At 39.0% G+C, this 24265-nt stretch overlaps 1 pseudogene; it reads right to left on the reverse strand.

The window, feature by feature from the left end:
- Nucleotides 1-206: 206 nt before the first annotated feature.
- LOC111882992 (dynamin-related protein 3B-like) lies at nucleotides 207-24201 on the reverse strand (annotated as a pseudogene).
- Between the last annotated feature and the right edge of the window lie 64 nt (nucleotides 24202-24265).

Genomic DNA, 24265 nt, shown 5'->3' on the forward strand with positions numbered 1-24265 from the left:
TATATATATATATATATATATATATATATATATATATATATACCTGGAGATGACTCTTTAAGTGTAATAGAGTAAGCCCTTGAATTCCCATTAGCTTCAAAACTTATTTTGGAGTAGCCTCTAACAAAATATAGAAAAAACTCAATAAGCTTCTTTTTTATTTCATTTCTTATGTTTCATAAACAAAATTTTTAAGAATACACTTACTATTTGCTCCTCCATGTTGGTTGATTGCTTCCATTGAGTAATTGGATTATGAAGATTGCTACCAGCTGAAAATGAAAAACAAAAAGAAAAATACATAAATCAAAATAAACTTCACCATTGTAGCTGAAGTTGCTGTAAGAAGAGGATTTGAGAAATGATTGCATCTCCAGTTGTAAATAGTTAATTGAGGTAAAAAGCTTCTCTTTAAAGCTCCTGGAACTCTAGGTGAGCCTAAAAGAGGATCTGCAAGCCCCGACCTAAAAAAAAGATAAACTTTTTACTAAAACAGAAAAGGGGAATGAAAAAAGATAAACTCAATAAGCTTCTTTTTTATAAAAGTAAATATCTTACGGGTTTCCATTATATCTCATTCATATCAAACCAAGAAGATGATCGAGCTAATCCAGCTAGACTATTAGGCCGCTTATGCTATTTTTGTATAATTCCATGTAGAAAACAATCAAGAAACATCATGAAAATTGATTCTTGTTTCTAACCCTTAAATATTGTATTTGACACTGATCTTGCAAGAGGTTTAACAAAGAGTAGGGGCATCATTACCAACATATACAACTTTTAGGTCAGAACCAAATGCAACAAGTGCATTGCTAGTGAGGAGTGTTTGAAATAAATAAGATCCTTTCTGTGCCCTCTCTACCCCGGTTTTTCTAATTTCTGAGTCAACATCGTCCAGCAAATGATCTGGTTGTCAACCAACCCGAAATTTATTCCATCATTTTTAACCTCATCTTCCGTTAATAAAACCCGCTTTATTAATTGTCCGTTTGTCACACCCCCGAACCAGACGGTGGAAACGTCCGGGGGCTATCGTGACTCAATTGAATACCATAACATTGAATATATAAAACATAACAGCATTCGTCACCATGCATTAATATAATACAACCAGTAGCGTTTACATGAAATACATTGTTTAAATATTACATTCTCAAAAGTAATTGTTCGATACTAATTAAGCAACAGCGAAACGTCATAGAGTACAATTCATCCTTCACTTAATCTGTTACCTGAGAGTACAAGTATTTTGAAAAACGTCAACATATGAAATGTTGGTGAGTTCATAAGCGGTATTTGAAGAAAAACAATGTTCGTATCGTTTGAAAAACCACCAGAAAATCCGATATTTTCTGAAAATAGTATAGTCAAAAAGGTGTGAAGATCCATAAGTATGTCTGTTTGTTTTCTATACTTGTAAAATATTGTTTATTGAAATCGTATGTATTCTGAATTTGTATGTATTGAAAACCCTAGGAAAACCCGATGTCTTCCTAATTCCTTGAATTCCATGAAATTACTTGAAACCATTGCAACGCATGAAGTTGTTATTCCAGACGACATTGGATCATTGATGAGCATGACTATCCGCCACAGACACGCGTTACACAAACGACTAGTCTATAGCAATACCAACGATCCCGAAGGCGTCGTCCGTACTAGTCATGCTATCCAACCGTCCTGTTGTCCCACACCCGAAGAGAAGGAGGACACGAAGGCCTCGACGACTCCATTAGCCGGTTGGGGATAAAAAGGTACGAGGGGTCCCAGACCCGCCTCGCAAAAAAAGGCAGACTTTACTAGCGACACTAAAGGACCCTTGGGGACCAGTAGTCTACAGCCGTTGAAAGTCCGGTTACGTTGTGTCGGGTTGGTAAAACCCAACACTTCGTAAGATGAAGTCTTTGGGCCTTAAGATCAGGTCGTCGGGCTAGCTAGGCTCAACGAACAAGATTTTACACTTGTGGGGCCCAAAGATAGTGCGTAGACGTCTGTGCACATGTATAATGTATTCCGAATCGTTATTTGTATGAATCATAGTATTGTAGTATCATAGTATCGTTGTATTTGTGGTTTCGGATTTTCATTGGTTCGAGACCGAACCAATTCGTTTGACAACGACTTTTGGTATTGTAGTGTATTGTATTTTGTCGATAGTAGTAGTACCATTATTTGATCATATTGCATGTATAGAATTAGTCTTGGAAATTTTCTGTTTTCAGCCCCTCCTCTTTTGTAAAATTTACCTTTTCAACCCTTTATTTAAAATATTTTCCGGTTTGGTATTTAAATCAATTTTCTTGACATTTTAACACCAAAAATTATTGAAATAATCATTTTCCAGCATATTTTCCATAGAAAACAGCTTAAGATCCTGAAAATGCAGTTTTCTTGGTTTTAATCCCTTCTTTTCGCAAATTTGACAATTTTGGCCCAGATAGAAAAATTTTTGCAACTTTGGTCCTTTTTAAATTTAAAAAGCATTTTAAACCTTTGAAAAGGAATTGGAACACTTATAGTCCACTGTTTTACAGAAAGTTACAGTTTTGGCCCTCCAAAACAGAAAAATTCGCATAATGGGCCTTATTGGGCCGAAATTTTCATTTTTAGCCCATTAAGCTTGAAATTCATGTTTTTAGTCCTCTAATTAAGTGTAATTCCAGAAATAGTTTTATGGAAACTGTTTTGGCACACTTCATCCATCAGAATCTGTGAAATGTCAATTTGGGCCCTTATTTTTGTATTTTTCACATTTTAGGCCCAAAATTTGTGTTTTTGACCCAAAGAAAATTATTACTAAACCACTTAGCCATTTTTCTTGAAACACTTTGTGTTTAGAAATATATTTGAAGCTAAAATCATTTAACACAAGATATTTCACGGTTTTGATGGGTTTTAAGGCTAGATCCAACATTAAAACACATAAAAGCATACATATAAGCATGGAAATCATACAAGGCATATAAACACATATAGATCTACACTTTCACTTGTATTCCCCCCCCCCCCCCCCACAAAACTCATAAAAACAGAAAATAGGGGGTATGAAGCTCACCTTGGGGTTTGGAAGTCGGTTTTGATGGAGAAGTGAAGAGATCTCGACCCTAGATGTGTTATGGAGATGGTTTTCGAGCTCTATGGTGCTATAAGAGTATGATTCACGAAAGTATGGTGTAAGAGGAGATTTTTGAGTAGATCAAGGAGTGAAATCATAGATCTAATGAAAACTTACCAAAGATGATGACCTAGGTGGGAAAACCTTCTTGAAATTCTTAAAATCTCGAAAAATTGAGGGGAAGGAAGGGTGGTTTTTTCTTGAGAGTGTTTAAGAGGAATGATGAGAGAAAATGTTGGGTTTTAGAATGAAATTTGGAGGTAGAGAGGCCATATGGCCGTGAGTTTGAAGGAGGGAGAGAAAGAAATGATTTCCTTGCCTAGATACATGAGCCTACCTTGTTGTATGGTGGTTATTATGCATGGATGACCACCATGCAATATTGAGGTGGCAAGGTTAGGATAACTCATTTCTTCTTTTTTTTTTTTGTTTTTGGAATGATATTGGGCCGAGATTGGGCTAAGGTAAATGAGGATGAGGTGTTTTTGCCCATTGTTGGTCTTGGCCGAATTTATGAGGCCCAAAATAAATTTTCGGCCCATTGGGCTCTTAAGGAGACTCACGGCCCAAAATGGTAAAAGAAATGGGTTTAGGGTCCATTAGGGGTAATTAAATCCCTTTGTGGCCCATCATGGCCTAAAGTGGTCAAGTTGAAGACTTATTGGTCCATTATGCTCAATAGGAGAATTTTAGTTCATAAGGAACTTGAACCGGAATTCCTACGGTTTCCAACCCCTAGTTGAACCTATAAGAGGTATTTGAACGAGGAAAGGGTATAGCATTCACTTAAATTACAAGCCCTACTATAGTTGGTGGTTTCATGAGAATAGAAACTCTTAGCAAAAGTGCCAGTTGTGACATCATCCCCCCGTTAGAGGGAATTTCGTCCCGAAATTCTTTCGAATGGTATGATCATGAATGAGAGGATAGGTACTTCATTTGATCTTCACGCTTCTCATGCGAATTTCGGTCCACGCTTAGTGTTCCACAGAGCCTTCACAATGAAAATGTGGTTTTGCTTTGTATGCTCTACTTCCCTATCTCGAACACCTCGACTAGTTCTTTGACGAACATGAGATTCTTGTTTATTTCGATCCCTTATAAAGGAATGATAAGAGTTTTTCCTGATAGGCATTTTTCAGATTCAAGACACAGAACACAGGGTTGACTTTGCTGAGCTCCACAGGCAGCTACAGTCTATATGTCTTCAATCCAAGCAAGAAGCTCGAATAGTCCGATGTAGCGTGGGTTTAGTTTTCTCGTGTCCTAAAACGAATCATTCCTTTCCAAGGAGATTCTTTTGATAAAACGCGATCCCCGACTTGACATCCTACTGGCTTACGCCGCTTTTCAGAATAGTTCTTCTGTCGGTCTCGCGATGCTGGAGATCCAGCTTTGATTTGGATTATCTTCTTTTGTTAGTTTCGTTAGTGGTTTCCGGTCTCATGAGAGTACCACCAAGTGATATACATTTATGACTATAATGAGTTTTCGAAAGGAGCATTCTTGATGCTCGTGCGGTAGTTGTTATTGTATGAGAATTTTGTCAAAGGAAACCGGGTATCCCCTGACTTGTTGAACTCACACACCTAGACTTGTAGTATGAATTTGAGTGGTCAAATGGTTCGTTCACTTTGGCGATTGGTTTGAAGGTGGTAAGCAACGCTTATGTCTAGTGATGTTCCCATAGCCCTCTGAAGTGACTGCCATAGTCTTGAAGAAAATCTGTTATCTCGATCTAAGATAGTAGATACCGATATTTCATGGAGTCTCACGATCTCCTGGATATAGATCCAAGCTAATTCTCCCATCTTGTTTGATTTTTGTCTTGGCAGGAAATGGGCAGATTGGGTTAATCTATCGACGATCACTCAGATAATGCCCAATTCAACTCTAAAAAAAGTTTCGTCTTTCGACTTCGAGAGTTGTATCCATCCATGTAGTGCTTTCATCGCGACATTCCCAGCCTTGATGCTTTCTAGGCGGGTCGTAGATGAGGGTAGCGTTTTGTTCTTGCCTCGAGAGTAGATGAGTATGTTATTGATGAAAATAATGAAAAGGACGACTAGGAATGGTTGGGAAAACTCGGTTCGTAAGGTTCATGAATACCTTGGGAGCATTCGTTAGACTGAAGGGTATCACAATGAATTTGAAATGGTCGCGACGAGTTCGGAATGCAGATTTGGAATGTCGCCTTCTCGGACTCAGAGTTGATGATAACCGATTCTTAGATCTATTTTAAAGAAGTAACGAGCTTCCTGGAGCTTCGGAAGGATCTGTCTTCTTGAAAAACAAGACCGGAGTTCTCTAGGATGAGAAGCTTGGTCTAATGAATCCCTTGCGCAACAATTCTACTCAGTTGACAGGATAACTTGTGAGTTTTTGGCGGGAGTCAACCTATAGGGTGAATTGGCAATTGATGTGGTTATCGATATGAGGTTGATTCGAAATTCAACCCGTCTCTCTGGGGTATTCCCGAAAGTTCCTTAGGAAACACATTTGGGAAAAATCACAAGCTCCTGGAATACTCTGTATGCCTACCTCTTCTTTGATCTTGTCCACAACATGAGTGAGAAAAAAAAACAGAGTTTTTCTGGTGCAGGCTCTTCTGTGCCTTGATGCACGAGATAGGAAGAGGATTTGCGCTAGGTTTATCACCATGGATTATTAGAGTTTTCGTGATTAGGAAGGTGAAGGCAAACGGCCTTCTCGCGGCACATAGCATCAGCACAGTGGGGGCTTACCCAGCCATGACGATTATCACATTAAACTCCTAATATTTACTGGCATGAAATCTATTTGTAATGAATGGTCGTTTAGTGTTAAGGCGTACTCCACATGAGTAACCTAGATTAAATCATTTTTCCCCTTTGGCCATGTCCATTGAAAAGGCTTAGCTTAGCTTTGGGGATGTTGTTTTAGTAAGTGTTTGAAGTTGTTACTAACCAAAACTTCACTCGGATTTACCATTGAATAAGAGGTAAGCGAAAGAGTTGTCAAGTGGGAACGTACCAGTAACAACCGTTGGGTTTTGGATTGCTTCGCCTTGACCCAAGGTCAGGACCATTTCTGATCCTTTTGCTCCTTGATTGTTATCCCTAGGGCAATTGCGCCTGATGTGACCAGTTCCTCCACACCTATAGCAAGTGCGACTGGTTTCATCATTGGTGTTGTTGTTAGGGTTGTTGCGATTGTTGTCATTTTCATTTGGCTGACGATTCTGGCCTGGATAAGTTCTACAGAATTTGGCGATGTGATTCTTTCGGTTGCATTTGTTGCAACGCATCTCCCTGCAGGCTCCATTATGATGGAATTTGCACTGGTTGCATTTTGGAAGGTTTCCAGCATAGGGTCTCCTGGTTGCTGGTGTAATAGGGGTCGTGGTCGCATGAACAACACGTTGCTCCCTTGAGAACCCTTGAGTGTGTTGTCCCTTTCTCTTACCTTCAGACCTCAGCTTCCTGCTCTTAAGTTTGTGGTTTGGAGTTCCTTGACAGGTTGTCACTTGTTGGTTTCCATGTTTGTTCCTTTGGCTGGAGTTGTCAGTGCTATTCCTGCCTCCATTTGGGTTGTTTGCATTGATCTGTGCCATGGCAGCGGTTACTGCTGCCATTACAGCAGCTTGAAATGTAGCAGGGTCCATCTGCAGGAGTGGTGTCTCGCGGTTGCGCTTGTTATTCTTGCGGGGTGGCATTTTCCTAATGCACATTGATAACCCAGATCGTAAGTAATGATCGTCATTCCTGATTGTACTCTATAAATTTTCGCATCTTGTCGTATACTTCTTACTGCCTCCATCTACATCCCTATGATGTATTTGCAGTAACAGATGATCACAGATCTGGAACGATTGTTATGTCTATCCTTAGATTATATGGGTTGTTTTAGTTTCGTGATCCTTAAGTATCTAGTGGTTCCGAGGGTTCGCTTGTGCATATAATTGAGTCGTTGCAGCAATATGAAATAAATATAACACATAATCGTTTCAGGGGTATGTACCATCTTAGCACACGAAAGAGAGTCATGTCGGATAGTAGGGGAAATTAGAAAAGGTTGATCCTAGTCGTGGTGAGAAGTGTCTGGTGGTGATGCTGATGAAGTGGATGCACTTCGGAGACGAGCTACTTGTTGCTCGGTATCTCGTAGGCGTTCCTCCCAAACTAACTGTCTCGCTCGAGAGTCTCCATTCACTTCCCTTGTTTGCCTCTCATCCCTCTTAATAGCAACTCACATTTGTTTCGTTCGATTTGGGGTGTCCTGAGCTCGGTTATCGATACCTCGAGTGCGTCACACCACGACTGGGAGGGCCTGGTCAGCTGGTCCTCTGTGGCTAAAATTAAAGAGACCTCAGCTCTTACCGTGGTGTGGTCGTATTCCTTACTGGTGACTTTATCCCCAAATATCGGGTGCCCGAGGGGGCATGGGGTCACCGGGGCCCACACTATAAGTCGGTGCCCTGAATTTACATGGAGGATTGATGTCATTGGATTCTACATCCGTGTCGTCATCGTCATTGCCCTCCGGCTCTTCCTCTACGAGGTCCACTATTGACTCAGCGGGTTCACCTGCGAGTTCTACTTTGTGTCCCTCCTAGGGTTCTTCCTCTGGGTCGAGCCACCCGACTATTCCTTGGCTAATGATACTCGTCTATAGCGTATTGCACGATGGGTTATGAATACTAGAAACAAATAGCATACCAATTACTCCTATAGCTCTACGACTATTGCATAGATTCAGTTGAGGTTCTCCTCTTGGAGATTAAGGGGTATGATTTTAGGTTCCTAGTTATCACGATCTCTTCACGACATGTGATGGTTGCACCTTGGAGGGAATGTAGTTGATCAGGCTACATCCGCTCCTTGATACAACTAAGAACAGTCCTGAATTAACCGAGATACTAGCATTATCTTGTTTGGTTCAGTGTTAGGTTCCTATTCCTAATGCAAGCAAGGGTGTTTTATTTATTTGTTTTGTTCAGAGTTATGTTAGTCCCTCTTTTGGTTTATAGTTGCATATCAATGTGTGGCTCGACATGCTAGTTCACTATAAACAAAGCTCTGATACCAACCTGTCACACCCCCGAACCAGACGGCGGAAACGTCCGAGGGCTATCGTGACTCAATTGAATACCATAACATTGAATATATGAAACATAACAACATTCGTCACCATGCATTAATATAATACAACCAGTAGCGTTTACATGAAATACATTGTTTAAATATTACATTCTCAAAAGTAATTGTTCGATACTAATTAAGCAACAGCGAAACGTCATAGAGTACAATTCATCCTTCACTTAATCTGTTACCTGAGAATACAAGTATTTTGAAAAACGTCAACATATGAAATGTTGGTGAGTTCATAAGCGGTATTTGAAGAAAAACAATGTTCGTATCGTTTGAAAAACCACCAGAAAATCCGATATTTTCTGAAAATAGTATAGTCAAAAAGGTGTGAAGATCCATAAGTATGTCTGTTTGTTTTCTATACTTGTAAAATATTGTTTATTGAAATCGTATGTATTCTGAATTTGTATGTATTGAAAACCCTAGGAAAACCCGATGTCTTCCTAATTCCTTGAATTCCATGAAATTACTTGAAACCATTGCAACGCATGAAGTTGTTATTCCAGACGACATTGGATCATTGATGAGCATGACTATCCGCCACAGACACGCGTTACACAAACGACTAGTCTATAGCAATACCAACGATCCCGAAGGCGTCGTCCGTACTAGTCATGCTATCCAACCGTCCTGTTGTCCCACACCCGAAGAGAAGGAGGACACGAAGGCCTCGACGACTCCATTAGCCGGTTGGGGATAAAAAGGTACGAGGGGTCCCAGACCCGCCTCGCAAAAAAAGGCAGACTTTACTAGCGACACTAAAGGACCCTTGGGGACCAGTAGTCTACAGCCGTTGAAAGTCCGGTTACGTTGTGTCGGGTTAGTAAAACCCAACACTTCGTAAGATGAAGTCTTTGGGCCTTAAGATCAGGTCGTCGGGCTAGCTAGGCTCAACGAACAAGATTTTACACTTGTGGGGCCCAAAGATAGTGCGTAGACGTCTGTGCACATGTATAATGTATTCCGAATCGTTATTTGTATGAATCATAGTATTGTAGTATCATAGTATCGTTGTATTTGTGGTTTCGGATTTTCATTGGTTCGAGACCGAACCAATTCGTTTGACAACGACTTTTGGTATTGTAGTGTATTGTATTTTGTCGATAGTAGTAGTACCATTATTTGATCATATTGCATGTATAGAATTAGTCTTGGAAATTTTCTGTTTTCAGCCCCTCCTCTTTTGTAAAATTTACCTTTTCAACCCTTTATTTAAAATATTTTCCGGTTTGGTATTTAAATCAATTTTCTTGACATTTTAACACCAAAAATTATTGAAATAATCATTTTCCAGCATATTTTCCATAGAAAACAGCTTAAGATCCTGAAAATGCAGTTTTCTTGGTTTTAATCCCTTCTTTTCGCAAATTTGACAATTTTGGCCCAGATAGAAAAATTTTTGCAACTTTGGTCCTTTTTAAATTTAAAAAGCATTTTAAACCTTTGAAAAGGAATTGGAACACTTATAGTCCACTGTTTTACAGAAAGTTACAGTTTTGGCCCTCCAAAACAGAAAAATTCGCATAATGGGCCTTATTGGGCCGAAATTTTCATTTTTAGCCCATTAAGCTTGAAATTCATGTTTTTAGTCCTCTAATTAAGTGTAATTCCAGAAATAGTTTTATGGAAACTGTTTTGGCACACTTCATCCATCAGAATCTGTGAAATGTCAATTTGGGCCCTTATTTTTGTATTTTTCACATTTTAGGCCCAAAATTTGTGTTTTTGACCCAAAGAAAATTATTACTAAACCACTTAGCCATTTTTCTTGAAACACTTTGTGTTTAGAAATATATTTGAAGCTAAAATCATTTAACACAAGATATTTCACGGTTTTGATGGGTTTTAAGGCTAGATCCAACATTAAAACACATAAAAGCATACATATAAGCATGGAAATCATACAAGGCATATAAACACATATAGATCTACACTTTCACTTGTATTCCCCCCCCCCCCCCCCACAAAACTCATAAAAACAGAAAATAGGGGGTATGAAGCTCACCTTGGGGTTTGGAAGTCGGTTTTGATGGAGAAGTGAAGAGATCTCGACCCTAGATGTGTTATGGAGATGGTTTTCGAGCTCTATGGTGCTATAAGAGTATGATTCACGAAAGTATGGTGTAAGAGGAGATTTTTGAGTAGATCAAGGAGTGAAATCATAGATCTAATGAAAACTTACCAAAGATGATGACCTAGGTGGGAAAACCTTCTTGAAATTCTTAAAATCTCGAAAAATTGAGGGGAAGGAAGGGTGGTTTTTTCTTGAGAGTGTTTAAGAGGAATGATGAGAGAAAATGTTGGGTTTTAGAATGAAATTTGGAGGTAGAGAGGCCATATGGCCGTGAGTTTGAAGGAGGGAGAGAAAGAAATGATTTCCTTGCCTAGATACATGAGCCTACCTTGTTGTATGGTGGTTATTATGCATGGATGACCACCATGCAATATTGAGGTGGCAAGGTTAGGATAACTCATTTCTTCTTTTTTTTTTTTTTGTTTTTGGAATGATCTTGGGCCGAGATTGGGCTAAGGTAAATGAGGATGAGGTGTTTTTGCCCATTGTTGGTCTTGGCCGAATTTATGAGGCCCAAAATAAATTTTCGGCCCATTGGGCTCTTAAGGAGACTCACGGCCCAAAATGGTAAAAGAAATGGGTTTAGGGTCCATTAGGGGTAATTAAATCCCTTTGTGGCCCATCATGGCCTAAAGTGGTCAAGTTGAAGACTTATTGGTCCATTATGCTCAATAGGAGAATTTTAGTTCATAAGGAACTTGAACCGGAATTCCTACGGTTTCCAACCCCTAGTTGAACCTATAAGAGGTATTTGAACGAGGAAAGGGTATAGCATTCACTTAAATTACAAGCCCTACTATAGTTGGTGGTTTCATGAGAATAGAAACTCTTAGCAAAAGTGCCAGTTGTGACATCATCCCCCCGTTAGAGGGAATTTCGTCCCGAAATTCTTTCGAATGGTATGATCATGAATGAGAGGATAGGTACTTCATTTGATCTTCACGCTTCTCATGCGAATTTCGGTCCACGCTTAGTGTTCCACAGAGCCTTCACAATGAAAATGTGGTTTTGCTTTGTATGCTCTACTTCCCTATCTCGAACACCTCGACTAGTTCTTTGACGAACATGAGATTCTTGTTTATTTCGATCCCTTATAAAGGAATGATAAGAGTTTTTCCTGATAGGCATTTTTCAGATTCAAGACACAGAACACAGGGTTGACTTTGCTGAGCTCCACAGGCAGCTACAGTCTATATGTCTTCAATCCAAGCAAGAAGCTCGAATAGTCCGATGTAGCGTGGGTTTAGTTTTCTCGTGTCCTAAAACGAATCATTCCTTTCCAAGGAGATTCTTTTGATAAAACGCGATCCCCGACTTGACATCCTACTGGCTTACGCCGCTTTTCAGAATAGTTCTTCTGTCGGTCTCGCGATGCTGGAGATCCAGCTTTGATTTGGATTATCTTCTTTTGTTAGTTTCGTTAGTGGTTTCCGGTCTCATGAGAGTACCACCAAGTGATATACATTTATGACTATAATGAGTTTTCGAAAGGAGCATTCTTGATGCTCGTGCGGTAGTTGTTATTGTATGAGAATTTTGTCAAAGGAAACCGGGTATCCCCTGACTTGTTGAACTCACACACCTAGACTTGTAGTATGAATTTGAGTGGTCAAATGGTTCGTTCACTTTGGCGATTGGTTTGAAGGTGGTAAGCAACGCTTATGTCTAGTGATGTTCCCATAGCCCTCTGAAGTGACTGCCATAGTCTTGAAGAAAATCTGTTATCTCGATCTAAGATAGTAGATACCGATATTTCATGGAGTCTCACGATCTCCTGGATATAGATCCAAGCTAATTCTCCCATCTTGTTTGATTTTTGTCTTGGCAGGAAATGGGCAGATTGGGTTAATCTATCGACGATCACTCAGATAATGCCCAATTCAACTCTAAAAAAAGTTTCGTCTTTCGACTTCGAGAGTTGTATCCATCCATGTAGTGCTTTCATCGCGACATTCCCAGCCTTGATGCTTTCTAGGCGGGTCGTAGATGAGGGTAGCGTTTTGTTCTTGCCTCGAGAGTAGATGAGTATGTTATTGATGAAAATAATGAAAAGGACGACTAGGAATGGTTGGGAAAACTCGGTTCGTAAGGTTCATGAATACCTTGGGAGCATTCGTTAGACTGAAGGGTATCACAATGAATTTGAAATGGTCGCGACGAGTTCGGAATGCAGATTTGGAATGTCGCCTTCTCGGACTCAGAGTTGATGATAACCGATTCTTAGATCTATTTTAAAGAAGTAACGAGCTTCCTGGAGCTTCGGAAGGATCTGTCTTCTTGAAAAACAAGACCGGAGTTCTCTAGGATGAGAAGCTTGGTCTAATGAATCCCTTGCGCAACAATTCTACTCAGTTGACAGGATAACTTGTGAGTTTTTGGCGGGAGTCAACCTATAGGGTGAATTGGCAATTGATGTGGTTATCGATATGAGGTTGATTCGAAATTCAACCCGTCTCTCTGGGGTATTCCCGAAAGTTCCTTAGGAAACACATTTGGGAAAAATCACAAGCTCCTGGAATACTCTGTATGCCTACCTCTTCTTTGATCTTGTCCACAACATGAGTGAGAAAAAAAAACAGAGTTTTTCTGGTGCAGGCTCTTCTGTGCCTTGATGCACGAGATAGGAAGAGGATTTGCGCTAGGTTTATCACCATGGATTATTAGAGTTTTCGTGATTAGGAAGGTGAAGGCAAACGGCCTTCTCGCGGCACATAGCATCAGCACAGTGGGGGCTTACCCAGCCATGACGATTATCACATTAAACTCCTAATATTTACTGGCATGAAATCTATTTGTAATGAATGGTCGTTTAGTGTTAAGGCGTACTCCACATGAGTAACCTAGATTAAATCATTTTTCCCCTTTGGCCATGTCCATTGAAAAGGCTTAGCTTAGCTTTGGGGATGTTGTTTTAGTAAGTGTTTGAAGTTGTTACTAACCAAAACTTCACTCGGATTTACCATTGAATAAGAGGTAAGCGAAAGAGTTGTCAAGTGGGAACGTACCAGTAACAACCGTTGGGTTTTGGATTGCTTCGCCTTGACCCAAGGTCAGGACCATTTCTGATCCTTTTGCTCCTTGATTGTTATCCCTAGGGCAATTGCGCCTGATGTGACCAGTTCCTCCACACCTATAGCAAGTGCGACTGGTTTCATCATTGGTGTTGTTGTTAGGGTTGTTGCGATTGTTGTCATTTTCATTTGGCTGACGATTCTGGCATGGATAAGTTCTACAGAATTTGGCGATGTGATTCTTTCGGTTGCATTTGTTGCAACGCATCTCCCTGCAGGCTCCATTATGATGGAATTTGCACTGGTTGCATTTTGGAAGGTTTCCAGCATAGGGTCTCCTGGTTGCTGGTGTAATAGGGGTCGTGGTCGCATGAACAACACGTTGCTCCCTTGAGAACCCTTGAGTGTGTTGTCCCTTTCTCTTACCTTCAGACCTCAGCTTCCTGCTCTTAAGTTTGGGGTTTGGAGTTCCTTGACAGGTTGTCACTTGTTGGTTTCCATGTTTGTTCCTTTGGCTGGAGTTGTCAGTGCTATTCCTGCCTCCATTTGGGTTGTTTGCATTGATCTGTGCCATGGCAGCGGTTACTGCTGCCATTACAGCAGCTTGAAATGTAGCAGGGTCCATCTGCAGGAGTGGTGTCTCGCGGTTGCGCTTGTTATTCTTGCGGGGTGGCATTTTCCTAATGCACATTGATAACCCAGATCGTAAGTAATGATCGTCATTCCTGATTGTACTCTATAAATTTTCGCATCTTGTCGTATACTTCTTACTGCCTCCATCTACATCCCTATGATGTATTTGCAGTAACAGATGATCACAGATCTGGAACGATTGTTATGTCTATCCTTAGATTATATGGGTTGTTTTAGTTTCGTGATCCTTAAGTATCTAGTGGTTCCGAGGGTTCGCTTGTGCATATAATTGAGTCGTTGCAGCAATATGAAATAAATATAACACATAATCGTTTCAGGGGTATGTACCATCTTAGCACACGAAAGAGAGTCATGTCGGATAGTAGGGGAAATTAGAAAAGGTTGATCCTAGTCGTGGTGAGAAGTGTCTGGTGGTGATGCTGATGAAGTGGATGCACTTCGGAGACGAGCTACTTGTTGCTCGGTATCTCGTAGGCGTTCCTCCCAAACTAACTGTCTCGCTCGAGAGTCTCCATTCACTTCCCTTGTTTGCCTCTCATCCCTCTTAATAGCAACTCACATTTGTTTCGTTCGATTTGGGGTGTCCTGAGCTCGGTTATCGATACCTCGAGTGCGTCACACCACGACTGGGAGGGCCTGGTCAGCTGGTCCTCTGTGGCTAAAATTAAAGAGACCTCAGCTCTTACCGTGGTGTGGTCGTATTCCTTACTGGTGACTTTATCCCCAAATATCGGGTGCCCGAGGGGGCATGGGGTCACCGGGGCCCACACTATAAGTCGGTGCCCTGAATTTACATGGAGGATTGATGTCATTGGATTCTACATCCGTGTCGTCATCGTCATTGCCCTCCGGCTCTTCCTCTACGAGGTCCACTATTGACTCAGCGGGTTCACCTGCGAGTTCTACTTTGTGTCCCTCCTAGGGTTCTTCCTCTGGGTCGAGCCACCCGACTATTCCTTGGCTAATGATACTCGTCTATAGCGTATTGCACGATGGGTTATGAATACTAGAAACAAATAGCATACCAATTACTCCTATAGCTCTACGACTATTGCATAGATTCAGTTGAGGTTCTCCTCTTGGAGATTAAGGGGTATGATTTTAGGTTCCTAGTTATCACGATCTCTTCACGACATGTGATGGTTGTACCTTGGAGGGAATGTAGTTGATCAGGCTACATCCGCTCCTTGATACAACTAAGAACAGTCCTGAATTAACCGAGATACTAGCATTATCTTGTTTGGTTCAGTGTTAGGTTCCTATTCCTAATGCAAGCAAGGGTGTTTTATTTATTTGTTTTGTTCAGAGTTATGTTAGTCCCTCTTTTGGTTTATAGTTGCATATCAATGTGTGGCTCGACATGCTAGTTCACTATAAACAAAGCTCTGATACCAACCTGTCACACCCCCGAACCAGACGGCGGAAACGTCCGAGGGCTATCGTGACTCAATTGAATACCATAACATTGAATATATGAAACATAACAACATTCGTCACCATGCATTAATATAATACAACCAGTAGCGTTTACATGAAATACATTGTTTAAATATTACATTCTCAAAAGTAATTGTTCGATACTAATTAAGCAACAGCGAAACGTCATAGAGTACAATTCATCCTTCACTTAATCTGTTACCTGAGAATACAAGTATTTTGAAAAACGTCAACATATGAAATGTTGGTGAGTTCATAAGCGGTATTTGAAGAAAAACAATGTTCGTATCGTTTGAAAAACCACCAGAAAATCCGATATTTTCTGAAAATAGTATAGTCAAAAAGGTGTGAAGATCCATAAGTATGTCTGTTTGTTTTCTATACTTGTAAAATATTGTTTATTGAAATCGTATGTATTCTGAATTTGTATGTATTGAAAACCCTAGGAAAACCCGATGTCTTCCTAATTCCTTGAATTCCATGAAATTACTTGAAACCATTGCAACGCATGAAGTTGTTATTCCAGACGACATTGGATCATTGATGAGCATGACTATCCGCCACAGACACGCGTTACACAAACGACTAGTCTATAGCAATACCAACGATCCCGAAGGCGTCGTCCGTACTAGTCATGCTATCCAACCGTCCTGTTGTCCCACACCCGAAGAGAAGGAGGACACGAAGGCCTCGACGACTCCATTAGCCGGTTGGGGATAAAAAGGTACGAGGGGTCCCAGACCCGCCTCGCAAAAAAAGGCAGACTTTACTAGCGACACTAAAGGACCCTTGGGGACCAGTAGTCTACAGCCGTTGAAAGTCCGGTTACGTTGTGTCGGGTTAGTAAAACCCAACACTTCGTAAGATGAAGTCTTTGGGCCTTAAGATCAGGTCGTCGGGCTAGCTAGGCTCAACGAACAAGATTTTACACTTGTGGGGCCCAAAGATAGTGCGTAGACGTCTGTGCACATGTATAATGTATTCCGAATCGTTATTTGTATGAATCATAGTATTGTAGTATCATAGTATCGTTGTATTTGTGGTTTCGGATTTTCATTGGTTCGAGACCGAACCAATTCGTTTGACAACGACTTTTGGTATTGTAGTGTATTGTATTTTGTCGATAGTAGTAGTACCATTATTTGATCATATTGCATGTATAGAATTAGTCTTGGAAATTTTCTGTTTTCAGCCCCTCCTCTTTTGTAAAATTTACCTTTTCAACCCTTTATTTAAAATATTTTCCGGTTTGGTATTTAAATCAATTTTCTTGACATTTTAACACCAAAAATTATTGAAATAATCATTTTCCAGCATATTTTCCATAGAAAACAGCTTAAGATCCTGAAAATGCAGTTTTCTTGGTTTTAATCCCTTCTTTTCGCAAATTTGACAATTTTGGCCCAGATAGAAAAATTTTTGCAACTTTGGTCCTTTTTAAATTTAAAAAGCATTTTAAACCTTTGAAAAGGAATTGGAACACTTATAGTCCACTGTTTTACAGAAAGTTACAGTTTTGGCCCTCCAAAACAGAAAAATTCGCATAATGGGCCTTATTGGGCCGAAATTTTCATTTTTAGCCCATTAAGCTTGAAATTCATGTTTTTAGTCCTCTAATTAAGTGTAATTCCAGAAATAGTTTTATGGAAACTGTTTTGGCACACTTCATCCATCAGAATCTGTGAAATGTCAATTTGGGCCCTTATTTTTGTATTTTTCACATTTTAGGCCCAAAATTTGTGTTTTTGACCCAAAGAAAATTATTACTAAACCACTTAGCCATTTTTCTTGAAACACTTTGTGTTTAGAAATATATTTGAAGCTAAAATCATTTAACACAAGATATTTCACGGTTTTGATGGGTTTTAAGGCTAGATCCAACATTAAAACACATAAAAGCATACATATAAGCATGGAAATCATACAAGGCATATAAACACATATAGATCTACACTTTCACTTGTATTCCCCCCCCCCCCCACAAAACTCATAAAAACAGAAAATAGGGGGTATGAAGCTCACCTTGGGGTTTGGAAGTCGGTTTTGATGGAGAAGTGAAGAGATCTCGACCCTAGATGTGTTATGGAGATGGTTTTCGAGCTCTATGGTGCTATAAGAGTATGATTCACGAAAGTATGGTGTAAGAGGAGATTTTTGAGTAGATCAAGGAGTGAAATCATAGATCTAATGAAAACTTACCAAAGATGATGACCTAGGTGGGAAAACCTTCTTGAAATTCTTAAAATCTCGAAAAATTGAGGGGAAGGAAGGGTGGTTTTTTCTTGAGAGTGTTTAAGAGGAATGATGAGAGAAAATGTTGGGTTTTAGAATGAAATTTGGAGGTAGAGAGGCCATATGGCCGTGAGTTTGAAGGAGGGAGAGAAAGAAATGATTTCCTTGCCTAGATACATGAGCCTACCTTGTTGTATGGTGGTTATTATGCATGGATGACCACCATGCAATATTGAGGTGGCAAGGTTAGGATAACTCATTTCTTCTTTTTTTTTTTTGTTTTTGGAATGATCTTGGGCCGAGATTGGGCTAAGGTAAATGAGGATGAGGTGTTTTTTCCCATTGTTGGTCTTGGCCGAATTTATGAGGCCCAAAATAAATTTTCGGCCCATTGGGCTCTTAAGGAGACTCACGGCCCAAAATGGTAAAAGAAATGGGTTTAGGGTCCATTAGGGGTAATTAAATCCCTTTGTGGCCCATCATGGCCTAAAGTGGTCAAGTTGAAGACTTATTGGTCCATTATGCTCAATAGGAGAATTTTAGTTCATAAGGAACTTGAACCGGAATTCCTACGGTTTCCAACCCCTAGTTGAACCTATAAGAGGTATTTGAACGAGGAAAGGGTATAGCATTCACTTAAATTACAAGCCCTACTATAGTTGGTGGTTTCATGAGAATAGAAACTCTTAGCAAAAGTGCCAGTTGTGACACCGTTAACCTTTTGGACTAGGTTAATTAAATTGGGACTTATTATGACTTCAGAAGGGTTGAAACAAGTTAGAAACATCCTCAATAATTCTTTGAAAAGTTTTAGTTACAACCAAGTCAAAAATACGACCATTTAATCGGGTGCGACCAAAAGCCCCGTTTAACGTCAGTATTGGGTAGATTTCCACTGAGCCACAAACTCAAACCCCTATATAAGTGTGAGTGGACTCCATTTGAGACTTTTCACTCTCTCTCTCTACACACACTCTCTCTCTCTCTACAAGTTGCTTTCGATCCAAAAACCGCCCATTTCGAGCCCCAAACTAGTAAGTGGTCTACCCTAACTTGTTGTTTAGCTCATTTAACATGCAAATTCGTGTTTAAGACATCCAATAGGGGCCAAATCATGTGTTTACGGCCCAAGAACACTCTTGGACTGTAAACACCCCTATGTGGGGTTTTGAAGCCCCAAAACCTTTCCAAATCACTCCTAGGGCTTATATATGACTTGTAGACTTGCATGTACGAGATTAGAACACCAAAACCTTATTATATGGAGAGTAAACATGAGTTTATGGCCCAAGAACACTCTTGGACCATAAACCCCTCTTCAAGGGCCGTGAACACCTTTTAAGGTGTTAGAATTGCCCTCAAACACCTCCTATGGCCTGGGAAAATGTCTAGAATCAACCACAAATGAAGTATGGGCTTTAAACATCAACTAAACCAAGGACCTAGGAGTTTACGACCGTAAACCCCCCCTAGGATTGGTCCATGGGCCGTAAACTCCATAAAACGGTCATATGATGCCCCTAATACCCCTTATGACTTGTATAATTGACTAGAAACAAGTATGAACAATCAAAACACAAAAGGAAGGGGCTAGTAAGAGTTTACGGTCGTAAAATCTATGTTTACTACCGTAAACTCCCATGAATGGTCTATTTGAGGCCTTAAACCATTCATAAGCCCTAGATTTGAGCCTAGCTTAATTCCACTAGTGAGATAAGACCTTAAATCATCCAAGAGCACACCACCCATGAGTTTACGGTCATAAACTCATGGGGATATGGTCTTAGGGCCATAAACTCTATAAAGAGTTTACTCTTGAAGAGTAAACTCACTAACTAGGCCATACACTCCCTTATTTGCAACCCAATAGCCTCCTAGCACTTGACCAAAGTGTTTTCCGCACATTAGGATGTGTTTACGTGTTTAATTAGTATTATAATTACTAATTGTATGTAAACATATGTCACCATATGTTAATAGGTCACTAAGTGTGTTCAAGTCTTCACTTGACATCGAGCACCCAACCGGCACCTCCGCCCGATCCACTTACAATAGGTGAGTTCATGCCCCTGAATTAACCTTTTAAATGTTTTTACATGCTTTTATGGGGGAGAATACAAGTTAAAACATGCTAGTTATCATATCAATCATATGTGATTAATAACCCGCATGCACAAGGATTTAGCACACTTTCAGTTGTTTTACCAAGTATAATACTATAGATGGTTTTCCAAAACGTCTTACTTGTTTAAATCTTTCTCAAATTGTCTCTCGTGCTGTATGTTTTACCTCTAAACCAGTTACGGCAATGTTTTAAACAAAGGTTTTCTTTACTTATATTGTGTTATCAAATTATAGAACGTGTTTATGAACGGTTTTCAAAGCTTGTTTTACAAACTGACATCAAGTCGTAAATTTCTTATGTGTAAAAGTTTTCCAAAGTTTTTCATCAAAGTTTTCTTCTATACTTTTACTTCGTTAAATGCATGACTGTATTTGTATAGTTATATAAATAATGTTTAAAAGACTTAGGAAGGCTACTTCTCCCTATTTCCTTTTCCTCGTTAGGATGTGGTATGGTGGGTTTCGGTTATCCATCCGAAGGTCATATAAACATTAGTTATATATCATGTATACATATATGGACATAACAGCTTCCTCTCTCTCTCTCTCTCTCTCTCTCACTCAGCCAGTGCATCGCCTTGGGTAGTAAAGGCCTCCCTTTATTATTCATGTTTCTGGAACCCTAGTAACTATTATAGGAATAGTTAGGAGACTCTATCTCTATCTCTAACTCTATCTCTATCTCTATCTATAAATCTATCTCTATCTCTATCTCTAACTCTATCTCTATCTCTAACTCTATCTCTATCTCTATCCCTATCTCTATCTCTATCTCTATCTCTATCTCTATCTCTATCCTTATTTCTATCTCTATCCCTATCTCTATCTCTATCTCTATCTCTATCTCTATCTCTATCTCTGTCTCTGTCTCTGTCTCTATCTCTATATCTATCCATACCTCTCTCTTTTACTTTAGAATGTGACACACTATTTCCCTCTACGACGTTGCATTGCGCCAACGCCGTGTAACCAGAGTCTTCGGGAAGGAGAGCGAACATCATGTGTATAGATGTATATGGGACTGACACTCCCACACCCTGACTACTAGCTACAGTCCGCGCCGGTAAGGCCCATGGGTGACATAATGCCACTACCTCTACGCATGACCTGGAGGGTCATTGGATACTCTATCGTCGATCAGCATGGTTACATACGAGTTCACATTCACCCTTGGTTTTAGAATTTGCTAGTTGTGTCGTCCATTTGACACTGTCTGGAGTCTATATTTCTTTGTTTTAGACTTTGCTAGTTGTGTCGTCCATTTGACACTGTCGGGAGTTTGTATTTCCTTGTTTTAGACTTTGCTAGCTGTGTCGTTCATTTGACACTGTCTGGAGTCCTTGTTTCTTTGTTTTAGACCTTGCTAGTTGTATCGTTCATTTGATACCGTCTGGGGTCTGTGTTTCCTTTTGTTAGACTGAGCCATGCGTATCATTCATTCGATAATCTCCTGGAGTCTATGATTTCTTTTGCCTTAGTCAGCAGTATTTCTGCTGAGGTATATGTTATTTTCCCTTAGTATTTTTACTAGTGATATTCTCCTATTTTCCTTAAAGTCAAATACCGTATTTTGGTAATGATAGTATTTCAGGGAAAATTTCTCTTTAAAACATAACACTGTCAAGTCTTGGTAAAAGACTGCTTTTAATTAGAAAATATAGGATTTTCTGGAAAGGGCGCTAATACACCGTAGATTCTAAACTACTACTTTTTATAAAGTTATTTTGAATAAAATGCTTACTTACACAAATGACACTAAATACTTATGAATTCACCAGCATTTTATAAAAATGCTGGTACTCGCTTTCAAAATAACTTGTATTCTTAGGTCAGCAACAGACAGGTACACCCGGGAGCTTTTGTGAAGCCAGCCTAGAACCGAGCTGCATCTATACTAGTTTATGTATTACTTTGATGTCTCTATAAAATGTAACTTATGTAAAACTATTACTATTAATGAAATTGTTGTTGTACTTTGATTACTATACTGCATATGTTGTGATACTTGACATGACGTCATCCACCCCAGAACGTTTCAGTCGTTCCGGTTTTGGGGTGTGACAGTACTTTATTTTACTTTTTTTTTTTACCATAATAGCAATTTATTCATATATTTCTTTAATGGATTTTATTTTTAACCCATAATAGTAATATATTTTATTTTATTTCTATGTGGGGGTCCCACATGGTGTCTATAGTGTAGAGTGTAGACAAACTTCTTTATTACCCTTGAAATAAATCATGTACTTAAATTACCCTGAAACTAATGTAGCACTAATGTGAGACTTCAACCCTGGTAGCACTGTTTTGATATGTTGCACCAAAATCTACAAATCAAAAGAAACAAATAAATATTATGTTATAGTATCTTTTAACAAATATCACATTGTTCAAGGGTAAAAAAAAAGATTCTTCAAACACTCACAATACCTTGTTCAACTTCTTTGCTAGTTGAGCCACACCACAACGATCAACAAGCTCATTATAAACCTGCACTATAAATTGTTAAATTAACTAAAGATCTCATCAATGCTAAATTGTTAATTTATATATAAATAAATAAATAAATAAAGTAAAAAAGTAGTCATACCGAACGACTGCAAAAGAACTTCTCCTCAGCCACAAGTGCATCTTTAATTGTTCGATTAAGCATAATATCCTATTTAACAATATTGTATATAAGTTGTGAGATTAACTAACACAAGAAAAGCCCCACAAGTGCATCTATAATAATAACGTTTGGTTTTTTAGTGTTGAAGGAAGAAAAAATATTACCTATTGACTACCATTTACAACACCCACATAACCAAGTCTTAGGGGAATAACTTTTCCAAGCAAAAAGTTACGGGCATCTGTACCTGTATCCATGATGTCCAACTAAATAAAATGAATAGGATACAACATGTCAGAAATGAATAACAACAGACAACAGATAGGATTAAGGAATGACTAAAAATGAAAACTTGGGTTTATGTATATTGCACCTTTGTTATCACACCAATTGTATGACATACATGTAAAAATAAAGAGGATAATATCATTCTAAAGAGATGATTATGATATCATAAGTTACATTAGCATGGAGTCAAACACCATCTGGATCAGCATTTCCAGTAGGGGTGGCAACTCTCGACCCAACCCGTAACCCGACACTGACCCAACCCGAAAATAGACGGGTTTGGGTTGAGATTTTTGACCCGCCAACCCGTCAACCCACCAACCCGTTTATTTCATGGGTTGGACTGGGTTATCTGTTTGGATTCGCGGGTCAACCCGTCAACCCGTATATATATATATATATATATATATATATATATATATATATATATATATATATATATATATATATATATATATATATATATATATATATTACATTTCAAAAAAAATATATTTAATTATTAATGAAATTTGATTTCCATTTGTATTCGTAATATTCCATATCATTGTATTTCTTTTATATTCGTATTTGGCTAATCTGCGTTTGCGGTTTATTAATTAGAAAAAGAAAAAAATACATGTCGTTATTTTCACGAGTCACCAACGACGAACACATCCACTTTCAATGAATGTTTTCATTTTTCATTTTTATTTGCATATTATTGACTTTATGAATTTTTTTTGAAAAACTTTTTTTTATGTTAATTACTTTAATCATTTTAAGAAGTTATGTTTAAAAACCTCATTTTTTAAAATGTGTTGCTTATTTATTAAACGGGTTATATGGGTTGGGATTGACCCATTAACTTGTGAAACCACGAACCCATATACTTAAACGGGTTATATGGGTTGGGTTGGGTTGAGGTTTCCAACCCACCAACCCGTGACCCACCAACCTGTCAACCCATATATTATATGGGCTGGGTTGAGTTTTTGTTTTCTGACCCATCAACCCGAACCCAACCCAATTGCCAGGCCTAATTTCTAGCAATTTGAAGGGTGTCTGAGTTGGCAAGGTCTGAATTTGCTGGTGTCACAGCAAGAATTAAACAGTTGGGAGTCTTAATGTATGACATTATCATTGTTCTGATGCGAGCTTCAATATCAAAGGGTTGATCACCCACAGGAACTTTTGTTATGCCAGGTAAATCAACCAGAGTTATGTCAAGAACATTAGGAGAGAGAATCTTTAAACGGATTTGCTTATCAAAAACACCCTTGTTTCCCCCTGCTTCCCTGTCAGTCTCAGCCTATAGTATCCAGATTGTAAAATAAGAAGTCAGTGATCTAATCTCACTTGACAAGAATATAAAGTGCTTGAACTTTCTATTTAGAGGCTCATGATCATACAGAATTCAAGGAAACAATTACTCTGTTAACATGTAAACAACAAAATTCTATTAGATGAAAATTTATGTAGGTAGTAAAACTGGTCTATCTAGGGAACTAATTTTATGAATATGAATATTGATTTTACTTCATATTAATCTTTAACATGTAGTAGACTTGAACAAGCTATGATATAATATCAATGAAGCAACAATCC

The sequence above is a fragment of the Lactuca sativa genome, chromosome 6 (genome assembly GCF_002870075.4).
Source record: "Lactuca sativa cultivar Salinas chromosome 6, Lsat_Salinas_v11, whole genome shotgun sequence".
Classification (NCBI taxonomy): Eukaryota; Viridiplantae; Streptophyta; class Magnoliopsida; order Asterales; family Asteraceae; genus Lactuca; species Lactuca sativa.